We start from the raw sequence: 11,368 nt of genomic DNA, 5'->3' as shown, positions 1-11,368 counted from the left end.
GGGGTGGGAGAGAGACAGAGAGAAGTCAGGACAAAAGATGTAGAAAAAGAGACGGGGATCTTGAGAACAGAGACAGTTTAGCAATGAGACAGAGAGAGAGAGAGAGATAGAGGGCGAGCGAGAGGGAGGGAGGGAGATGAAGAGGAGAGCGAACATACGTGCCGCGTGTGGGCGACGAGTCAAACTGGTTTCACCATCGCACGTCTGGTGAAAAAAATGAGACGCACACATCGCGTCATGGTGTTACAGCCTTGTCCCATGAACCGAAGGAAAAAGGTCGCTGCTTCATTTGCAGTCTGATAATCCCTCGAGTCTCCAAGTCCGTCCCATAGCAACGGCGACGGCGTCTCCTCGACAAATCTCCGCACACCGTGAGTCACCAGCCGTGTAGCACTCGTGTGAATTCTCCTTTACTTTTTGCGAAAGGACAATCCACGTTATCGTTACGAGCGAGATGCTTGCTTAGGAGGATATATCAGCCTTCGAATTTGCCGCCTTGAATAACGTTCGGATGCACAACCTAACCTCAATTTCTATCGGAAACGATGATTCCCGGTTGTGTCGAAATTCTTCGAGACGTTCGCCGAGTTCCTTCCTTCCTTTTACTTGTCGCCGTAATGTTCGCTAGCTTAAAAAGTTATTCATGGTAAAGCTTCGACCGCAGGTGGGTAGTAGCAACGCGCTCGGTTTACGTAACGAGCTGCGCTGCTCGATTGCCGCGGAATTTCGAAGAAGCTTCCAGCTTCGAATCCGCTAGATCAGCAATCCCTTTCAGCCGTAGGTAGAAACAGTAGGTAAATTTACGATTCATAGGCCGTGAATAATCCACGAGAAATCAGACGTAAAGTCCTTTCGGTCTCTAGGTTATCCTTCCTTAGGCGCCGTTCATACGTGCTTCGACTTGGGACCTATGCACTGTGTACACTCGCTATCTGCGGGGGATACTTCCACGTATAATTTCGGTAAATTGCTCTGCCTTTATCTTACAGTATAATTATTGTCGTTACTTTAATATCCCCTTTATCAATTCGAGTCTTATACTTCGTTCGTATAACCGTCTACTCTCTGTCGACCTCGCGGACGTTTTCAACGGATCGTCCGTACGAAGTTGCGTGGACGAATGACGATGGGGCAACCGGCGCTGCCTCCGACGAAATGTTCTTCAAGGCACATTCGAAGCTCCCAGTCTAAACAGATTCGCCGCGAAGAGAGAGAGAAAGCCAGCCGTCCCTTCCAAGAAATCGTTTGCCGTTGGCTTTCGCAAGAATTGACGCGCGACACGTTTACTTTAGTCCTTTATTACCAGGCTTTTGACAGACAATCAGAGCGACGGACCACTCGGTGCAGCGTCTCCATTACTTTTCCGTAACAGTCCTGCGTTAGGTTACCCATTCGAGCTTAATTCAGTAGGATTATAATATTTTAGCTGGAATTTATAATCGTGTTACCCGATTAAAAGTAATGTTACAAAATGCATCGATTTGCATTAATACTGCAAGTAAATTTTCTCTCGGATACCTCGTGATCTTATTCGCATCATTTAAATTTCCCGCCACTCGACCACCGGCGTCGTGCAAATAACCCAGGGTCGTTAATTTGATTCGAGGGCGTTGTCCGTATTGGCACTCTGTAATCGGCAGTTAAAAAGTAGCTTTGCCTCTTGCAAAGACAGACGCCTCCTCCTTTATTATTAGCCATGACACGGCTTCGCGCGGTCTATCGTAATCGTTTGATAATTAGTACCGACATAACTTGTAGTGTATACAGGGTGTCCCAAAATTACCTGACCAACGGGGTATGGCGGTGTTCGGGAGGCACCACTGATCACGAAAATGACCTTTCTTCTGTCCGGAAGGTCATAGCTTTTAAATGGAAGCAGGTCAAAGTTGACCAATCGATACGTGAAAACGTCGTGTCTAGGATTTCCGTTTTGATTTTCACTATTCGCAGCTGCTGCAATCGTGCGGCAGAGACGCATACCCAAATGCATTACGATCGTAGCGCGATCTGTCGGCCGACTGCGTTAACAGTCATTAAGTCATTTAAATAAGCGAAAGCAATCGGATCAGGCGTTAGATTTACAATCGTAACCTTTAAACGTCGATCTCATATTTTTTCTACAGTATCACTTTGACATACGTATCTAAGTTTTTAATTAATTTAATTAGGGAAAAATCGTACAAGTCAAAGAATCCATCCGCGCCATCGATGGTTAATCAAGTCATTATTGCGACAAGTGCTTGTCATATAGATAGGTAGATAATAACGTGGATGCTGCCCACGTTTATCGAGGCGCTAGATGGCAAAGTCGTTCTTCGCCGGATGTCACGTGTGAACGATACTTTATTCAATGGCTACGGATACGAGGTTATGAACAATGAATAATGTCACCCACTCGCTCGAACAAGATGACGTTATTTGAAACTCGATTCGTTGGCTACCCTCGCAGCGCTATGCGTAGTTCAGCGTCGACGAGCCTCAGGAACGGGAGGACCTGCATTAGAACGTTTCGCACGGTCCACTAAGTTTCTTCTAACGTACCAAGATTGTGGATCCTTCTTTAGAATTAAATTGTCTTTTTTGTTTTTTTCGGTCTTACGCGTATACAGTCGCCGTGTATACGCTATCTGATACACGTTCCACGTTGATATATAGTGGGTGTCCGTGGAACACCCACTATTTGGACAACCAGAATACGCGTACCAGCTAGAACGAGTGGAAACACTATTTATATGGTCGTTAAGTATGCCCACTCATCCTGGTCGCTACAATCTGATTAGATACTCGATCGTAATCACTGTCCATTCATGCATCTGCCGTATGAGGATTTGTGTGCATGTCATTATGCACTTATATGCATAGGTGCATAGGTCGTTCCATGGCGCGTGTGATAGGAAGCCTTTCTTATCTGATTGGGATTAAGAAGTCCCTGCCTCGCTTCCGTGTGGATTGGGCTTAAGGCTTTCTTCAGTTATGGCGCCTACGGCGATGCGTCTCTTAAAGATCTATTTCGGGTAGTTAAGGATTTCCTTTTTCTTTTTTTTTCCTCTTAAATTTGCTTCACGCAAATTTTCTCTTATCTCCAACAGATTATCGGGATACTGCATATATATTGCGTAATACAGTTAGGGCTTTACGGGGGAACTTATCAGTCAATCGTGGCCTGCTTCAGAGACCCGCTGCTAATTCGCATGGACCATTCTGCACGATGCTGCATATACCCCACGTGGTCGTATCCAGTTGGGGCACAAGTCAGAGACGAAGAGTCTGTAAGACCTGCACTATCAATAAATTTTCTCTCTATCTCACCTCATAAATCCATGCGCCAACCTTTGAGGCTCGATCAAGCATGCGAAGCCGCGCTGTTTGGAATTTCGCACACGTGGCCACATACTGGCTCGTATACCAAACTATGTACTTTACGTACATAATGTATACTCTTTAGCTACTATACTTTTCGTAGACTGCTCGAAATATGCAATTATCACTCGTAGATCAACGTTTCGTCGTACAGCTATGGTATCCCTCGTGTGTTAGATGACGATAAATGGAAAAGGTGCAACGATGCTAGATATTCGAGTAGCGATTAAGGCAATCGAGTCCCGATATCGAACTCAGCCAATTTGCTAGGACCGTATCGTTTATGGCTGCCAGACAAAATAATTTTGACATTCGAAGCTTGCGGTTATATTGCACGTCGATAACACGGAAACGCCATGGGTCTTTATATGCCCGTGGAATAATTATACGTATATTAGCCCAAGTCCATACGTCGATGTACGCAAGTAGACCGTGACGTCACTGGGGCATGGTAAACCATAATCATGAAGCGGCGCAAAGTCTCCTCGTATTTATGAAATTAAGGTTATCCATATGCATACGTATACATATATACTGTGTATGTATACTTAGTTTTTACGACTTTCAACTTTAATCTACATCTTAGTGCTCATAGGTTGGGCTGATGCACAAATACGCATACTCGTACGTGATCTAATGAGAAACGACGAGTGGCTTCACTGTTCATGCTCGTTGGTGACACTTTTTTAATGCCTGTTTCAATCCTCAATCCCACGGTCGATTATGAATATATTACGTCATGGATCAATCCGTCATCCTATATATATGGGATGACGGTTATATATGTATAATGTATAGAGAGATAATTCATAAAAAAAATATTTTTTTATCACTCGGTCCTCTCTCGTTTCTTGGATATTTTTTCGCGAACATTTATGTTTAATGCCGAGGACGATCTGGGTCATATCGATCGTTAAATTTTAATGCAGTCATTGATTTGATAATGGCTCGTGTAAGAATTTTGGACAGTAACCCTGACGGGCGCCGTTTCTTATCAGCCTTGTTACTTATTACGTCTCGTTATTTATTCATGCACTTGTGCCATCCATCCTTCTTACTGTCGTAAAGGCGCAAGGTTCACTTCTTATTGGCACATTTCGCATTCGCTATACGTAACTCACTTGAGTGGGTTCTACGGTTTTGTATGACTCAATCTGTCCTGGGATGCCGTTAAGGATGCTGCGGACTTTAGAACGAGATAACGACTACTGTATCTGCGATTGTTATTCGGATTAACGTACGGCCTGAACATGGTTCTGGTGTATGAATCGATTGGACACGCTAACTTTGGGTGGTGGTCCAAATAATTTGGTATGTTTTGGAAATTTTTTTTTTTTCAAATTTCTAAAATACATTATCACTTGGTAATTCGTATTTTCACGTTTACGTCTTGCACGTGTGTTGCTATACGTTGTCGCCTTTGAATTTTCGAATCAAGGTGTCTGCCACGTGTAATAGGACTACGTTAGACACTGGCTCGACAGTTTCACGCTGTTTGTCTTTGCTTTGCTCTATGTAGATTCGAGCTACGTTCCCACGATCTTATGTTGCGCGTTTCTTTTCCGGTGCATCCGAGTGCATCTTTCAGTAGACAGATTATCCTAATACGAGGCAGCCATAGCGAGCACTTGGGTACTTCCTTGTCGGAGAATCTCGATGGACTTGATTGACCCTAAAAGTTGTATCGAGTATTTTTTTTTTTTTTGGTTATTGTTTAAAAAAGAATAACGATAATTTCAATTAGAAATGGGACATTCGTTTGGGGCATCGCTAGAAGATTGTTTTCTTTCCTGGATTCTTCCTTTTTAATTCAGTGACGATCATCAATGGAGAGGAACGCTGGAACACGTGGTTTCGTATTTACATACCTATTTATCCCATGCTTGTAGGGGTATACCTGTAGCGAACTTTTCGGTTGTTATCAGTTGAGATTTCTGTTGACGTGGAAGATAACGTAAAGTAGTAAGCAGTTCGTACGTTATCAGGTATACCGGGTAGTTTCTATGTCCGCTAAACCTACCGGAATGAGTGTGAACAGTTTTTCCTTTTCTCGAGATAATACGCAGGTTAACGCACTGTCTATCGCGCGTTAGATCTTTTTTATGGATCTTGAAATTTTATCGAGATCCTTGAAATTTTTTTTTTTTTTTTTAAATGACACTGCGTTAACTATGTTCGCCATGGCTCTCATGATTCCTAATTTTAAGGCTTAAAAGGCTTGATTGATCTTCTAAAGGCATAACGAATCGATCGATTCCAGCTTGTCGTTACGATTCTCATAGTCACGCGTCTCAAAAGCCACCCGCGCGACTCTTCGAATCAAGAGAAAAGATATTTGTTGTACCCGACCGTCAAGAGGGCGATAGACTCACAGATGGCTGCGTATCGTGTATCTAAACGGCGGCTAATCGTTCGGGTATAGGATGACATCCATACACTGTATAGGCAATGAACGTCAAATGCGTGATTCTCATTAAGGTGAGAATGTTACTGGGAATGTGCTGGCGTAGCTGACTCCCGTGATACGGTTATCTAGGACCCCGGCTGTCAGTGGATCTCAACTTTGTTCACAGTGCCGCATTGTATTTAGTCGCTACATTATATGCATATAGCATACACTGACGCAAGAGAGTAGGCATTTGTAAGTGAATGCTGATGCATTTTTTTTTGTTTCAGGTAATCGAAGTCAACCTTTTTTTTTTGGCAAAGCAGATCGATCGATCGAGCACTCAAAATTGTACTCTTGCACGAGACGTGAGTATGCGACGTGACCATTTTGAAAAGTCTCATGGCTAAGTCTGTGGGATGGCGAACGAGGGAAAAGAATAGAGAGAAAGAAAAAATTACGTCAAAACGTATCCGGTTTTGGCGACTCTTAAAAATGTTTCTCGCGTTATTTAGGTCACACTTCCCACATTCCTCTCGTGTTAAAGTTAATTGCAGGTGTTAACCGCATTGAAAGGCTGTAACGCGCGTGGATGTAGCTCGGGATTAATTCAAAGTCATCCCCTTACGTCGTTCCGCCTATACCAGTAGAGACGATTTTATTATCGGGGTGGTTTCCTCGATTCACGTTGAAATTATGTTGAAAGAAAAAAAGAAAACAGGTGCTCGAGCTGGAATTTTTCAAAACAACATTTTTACCTACCACGCGAACTGTCCTATCGAGGGAAACGATGTACTTGAGATAAAAATATAAAATTTTATCGAATTTTTTCAATAAAGTAAAAAGCCATTCCGGTGTATCGATGAAATTGATTAAAAAAAATTTCAAACAAAAGTCATTCGATCAAACTGACAGACTCGCGGATGCCACTCGGTAAAGGAATGGTCTACTGATTAATTTTATATGCTTGGGTTAGGTTAGCTGTAACGTATACCGATTATCTCGGTACGTGATTTGCGCTTAGCTTCTTCAATTCAGCGCGTCAGCTCCTTGAATTCAGATAGAGACGCTGCTTGTCCTAGATTAATTAGCCCAGAGACGAGTATGTGAAATATCAAGAGAAAGAAATTTAATACACGGCCCTGCAAGCTCATACCGCGGCTTTTGGTATCTCTGGCAATAATAAACCGAAAGATTCATGTTTCGCGAGTATCGCAGGCATAGTCGCCGCTCACAAAAGCTTACGACCGCCTTAAGGATATATTTAGCGAATGGCTGGAAAGGGGCGCGCAAGTACGAACGTTTTCAACTTTAAAGTAGGTTAAAATGGGGCTAACGTGTCTTAAAGCAGGCGGGTTCATCGTCTTGACGTATGATTCGCAACAAGAGGATCATCGTCTTCGTCATTGCTATTCACTTCGTGAGAGGGGGTTGGGGGTGGGGGAGAGGAGAGAAAAAGAGAGGGTGAAAAATAAAAATTTACCAATGCCGAAGCTCGGCATCTATTTCCAGAACTTTCGTCATCCCGTATGTAGGGAAAGTTTGTTTGAAGCTCGACAACTATAAATATACTAAACGGTACAGCAAATCGAGTCGGTCCAGTTACGATGAAATCAACAATTAGTTATCCTCTCGTATTATCATTTCTGATTAATTAATTTTTCTTGTCTCCATCATATCAGTGCATTTCTCGTTTTATTTCGTGTCCGCCGACGTCCCACGAGCTTTATGGTTTATTATCTCCAGATGGGCGTACAATTTTCTTCATATTCCCTCCGTGCAGTCTAAGGTCGGGGGGTCACTACGTTACAGAATTTTCGTCGTGGTCCAGCCTGTCAATTTAGATGGTTTTTGTTGTTGTTGAATCGTTTCGAATTAATAATATCGCACCAACCTATATCACCGTGGATCTATGAGTTATGGGTCATTGATCCTAAACTTGTATCTCCAAATACAACGGATCTTTCTATTTCGTGTTTTTATACATTCAATGAATTGCAATTCTATTTTTATCAGCCAATGAGATTCCTCGCATTCGTCCAACAAACATGTTTTGCAACCACGTGAAGTTGACCCCCTTTCCGGTCGTCCGAAAGTTAACGTCGATCACTTCAAGGCTTTGGTTACCCAGCAGTCTCCCGATTAACATATATATATATTCCTTTAATAGGAAACAAAAAAAGAGGAACCTATCGAGCTTACGCTCTGTCAGTTTTAATCTGCAAATTTGTATTACCCATGAGGCCCCTGAAAATTATTCCCAAAACCACGAGTCACATACGCAGCTAAGACATTTGGAGCTCGATGGACCGTCGACGGACACTCATCCGAATGGACCCGATCTCAAGATGCAGCCTGTTAACGTCAATCGATGCCCAATCAATATCACAGCATCTTTCAACGAGTTCATACACAGATAGATCTTACAGACGTCTTATATATCAAGAATTAACAACCCGTACGAAATAGATCCTCGTACGGTGACTTCCGGTCATCGTGAGTTCCCAGTAGCAGCGGCACGAGTTACAAATTTATCGAGTCAAGAGAGACTCGAAATTACGAAGGCGAAGGGCTCGAACTCTTTCGCAATCGTTCGCGTACCGTCGTATCGTTTTGTTTGCCGTAGAGAAAGCGACGCCGGAGCACATTTCATAACGTCGATGCAAAACCCAGCCATATACGGTGACCGTACAGTTACTCCTGCACATAACCATCCGCGACACCTGAACGAAGTACGTATCGATGATCGCAACGAATTAACGATCGATTATCCTGCACTCTCGTTTATACCTCGATTGATTATATAACATAGGATGATTACATATTTTTGCTATATATAATAACAATAGCCTCTTCATTGTCAAGATGTTACGGACAAAGGGCGAGAATCAGCTACATAAGTAACTGCTTTGAATCCTGACACCTGTATATTGATGATTCCTTAAGAAACGCTAATGCAGGACAGTCGTCAGAGATAACCACGTAAGTTTTGACTACTGTAGTCACATGCGTTCAGGCTTCATCGATGGCCCAGCCACGTGTTGAAAGCGTTCGTAATCGCTTGCTTGGTAGTAAAAAGTATCGTAGTTGATTCATCAGGCTCGAAGCGTATTGATTATTAATTCGTTGTCAGAGCTTATCTCAAAGATTATATCTCCGCTGATAGGTTACGTATCCCTTTTGTGTTCGGTTTAAAGACAACCGGGAAAAAACAAAAAAACGTGCCGCTGCTTCGACCCAACTTCACTCGCGCTCTCGATACCCTGGATCAAGTTTCGACCTTTCATTCGATTCGGAAATTTAATGGTCACGAGAGACTGGTAGTTCGGATCTTCCTGGCTATATATAGGAGTGACTCGGAAAAACAAACTCCTGGTATAAATACTATAGAAGCCATTGGCTAACCTCGACAGGATCATTGCGCCCGGTAATAACACGTGTTCTGGCAAATCATTAGCACGCGACTAATTTACTCGCTATTAGCAGTGATCCTCCAGAGTCCGCGAGTACCAGTGTCGACAGTGCTTGGAGGTTAGGTTGGTTTTAGATTTCTTTTTTTTTTTTATTTTTTTCCCCGTGTAGAAAAAAAATATTGCGCTCGAGAAAACTGTCAATTAGTCACCGCGTCACTTTTTGCGACAGTCTGGCCTTACTGCTTGCGTTGGAGTCCATTGATTTTTCAAGCAGTCAGTCTTATACGCGAATTAATGTAAAAATGTCCAATTACAATCTTAAGCGCCCGATGGCTCTTGAGAACTTTTTTTCTTTCTATTTTTATACGACAAATGCGTCAAGACTTCTTTGCATACTCGTTTGTAATTATTTCTATATATATATATATATATATATATACGACACTCGACAAGGACACTGACACCCTCGCGTCATTTAAATCGCGAAATGACATACGTCTGCATGGATGAGCGCGCGAGCCTCGTAGCCTATGTACATTTACATATATTGATGTTGAGAACGACTGAGATCGGTATTCGAGAAATGTTTTTATGAATCTCAGCCGATAACAGCGAAGCCGATTTACGGGTCTCGATCGGTCGGAGTGGGCGAGAGAATTATTTTCATATTCACATGACATTGGTCCGGTGACGTCACTTTCGGTGGATGACGTAACGAATGGAGAAAGAGACAAAAGCACATGGCGCGGACCCGTGTGCAGGGCAAATACGAATGGGGCGCTCGAGCCAGGGACCTCGTGGCTACCGATCAACGACGTCCAGCTCTTGAACAAGGTACCGATATGGCGGATCCAGGTAAAATGGGCGGGCGAAAGTAAAGTAGAAATCGAATGTTATTTTTCCGTAAATTTCTTTAATACAGAAATCCATTCTACTCGAGTACTCACGCGTCCCTATGTTTATTCATCATGACGGAGGATCTCTGATCAGCTATTTCCATCCGCCGGATCAGATGATTCAGTCCGATATCCAAATTAGTCGATTTGGTACGCGTCTTATATTTATGTCAGAATTTTGCTAAATTTGGTCCTGAGATCCATCCTTATACATACAATAATTTTCCATGCATGTATACCAAGCGATCCTTAATGGAATACGAATAACGCTTCGATCCTCCCGTTAAACCGGTTAATATTTCAATCGACTGACTTCAGGCCAGACTTCATAACCTAACCCAACCCGCATATTAATCCTGGTATACCTAATAGAGTATAATACGGCACAATGACTTCCAACGTTGAAGTGCGCATACGCCTAATATATGCATCGCGATGCGTGATGCATATGCATACGATGCCTATACGTAACCGACATCTCACAATAATCATCGTACAGCATTCATTCGACAGCGTCTACACGAGAGAGAGAGAGAGAGATGGTCTCGGCCGAGGGATCGTAACGTTCTAAATATACGAACGCGTAACGGCCTATTCGCGTTATCGATACAATACGTAACACACCATGCTCAAGTTATTAAGCTAAGAATTGAAGTTGCTCCATCACGAGCTTGAATTTACTTTGAAGCGTTAACGTTCCCGTGGGCTTTTGTTATTGCGCAACCCTATAAGCTTTTATAATTGACGGCGAACACGCGCCGAATAATGACGAGATCGGTAACGGGTGTCTGTAGTTTAGTCCCGAAAATTTTCCCAAATTGGATGATAATTGGAAACCTAACACCGAGGGTGAACTATGTAGCGGGGCTCGTATTGGGTTATCAGGGAGATAACGCTCTGCGAAATGCACTGCGTGGAAATCGACGATATTCGCCAATGGGAATTCTTCGGGGAGTTTTCAACGGGAACGATTATCCGGACCCCTTCGTACGGCTGTCGCGACTCCTATAGAAACCGGTTATCGCCGTCGAACGAATCCTTTTATCTTACATCGTGATTATGCCACCCTGGCTACTAGAGTCGGGGCGCCGTTTACACGTGTCAAAGGCATAGCGTCACGTTCGGTATGACTAAACGTCAGCGTGACGTTTCGTCGCGTTTAAATTTTTCTTTCGAAATTCACCCAAAGAGGACGAGCGGCGACGACGCGACGCTCTCGTTGGCACAGCTGTGAATGGGTGTCAAACAGTTGCAAGCTGATACTTCTGGAAATTCACCCGGCGAATAGATGGCGGGTAAAAAGGTTGGGGGGG

The 11,368-nt window shown here is 43.2% G+C and overlaps 1 protein-coding gene across 1 annotated transcript in view; it reads left to right on the top strand.

The window, feature by feature from the left end:
- LOC107263585 (basement membrane-specific heparan sulfate proteoglycan core protein) overlaps positions 1-11,368 on the top strand; it is a 108,232-nt gene that overhangs the window by 8,040 nt on the left and 88,824 nt on the right. The window lies entirely within an intron of this gene.

Source organism: Cephus cinctus, unplaced genomic scaffold (genome assembly GCF_000341935.2).
Source record: "Cephus cinctus unplaced genomic scaffold, Ccin1 Ccin1_scaffold0160, whole genome shotgun sequence".
NCBI classification, from domain to species: Eukaryota; Metazoa; Arthropoda; class Insecta; order Hymenoptera; family Cephidae; genus Cephus; species Cephus cinctus.
The sequence above is the reverse complement of the archived record's forward strand: the minus strand, read 5'-3'. Positions and strand labels throughout refer to the sequence as shown.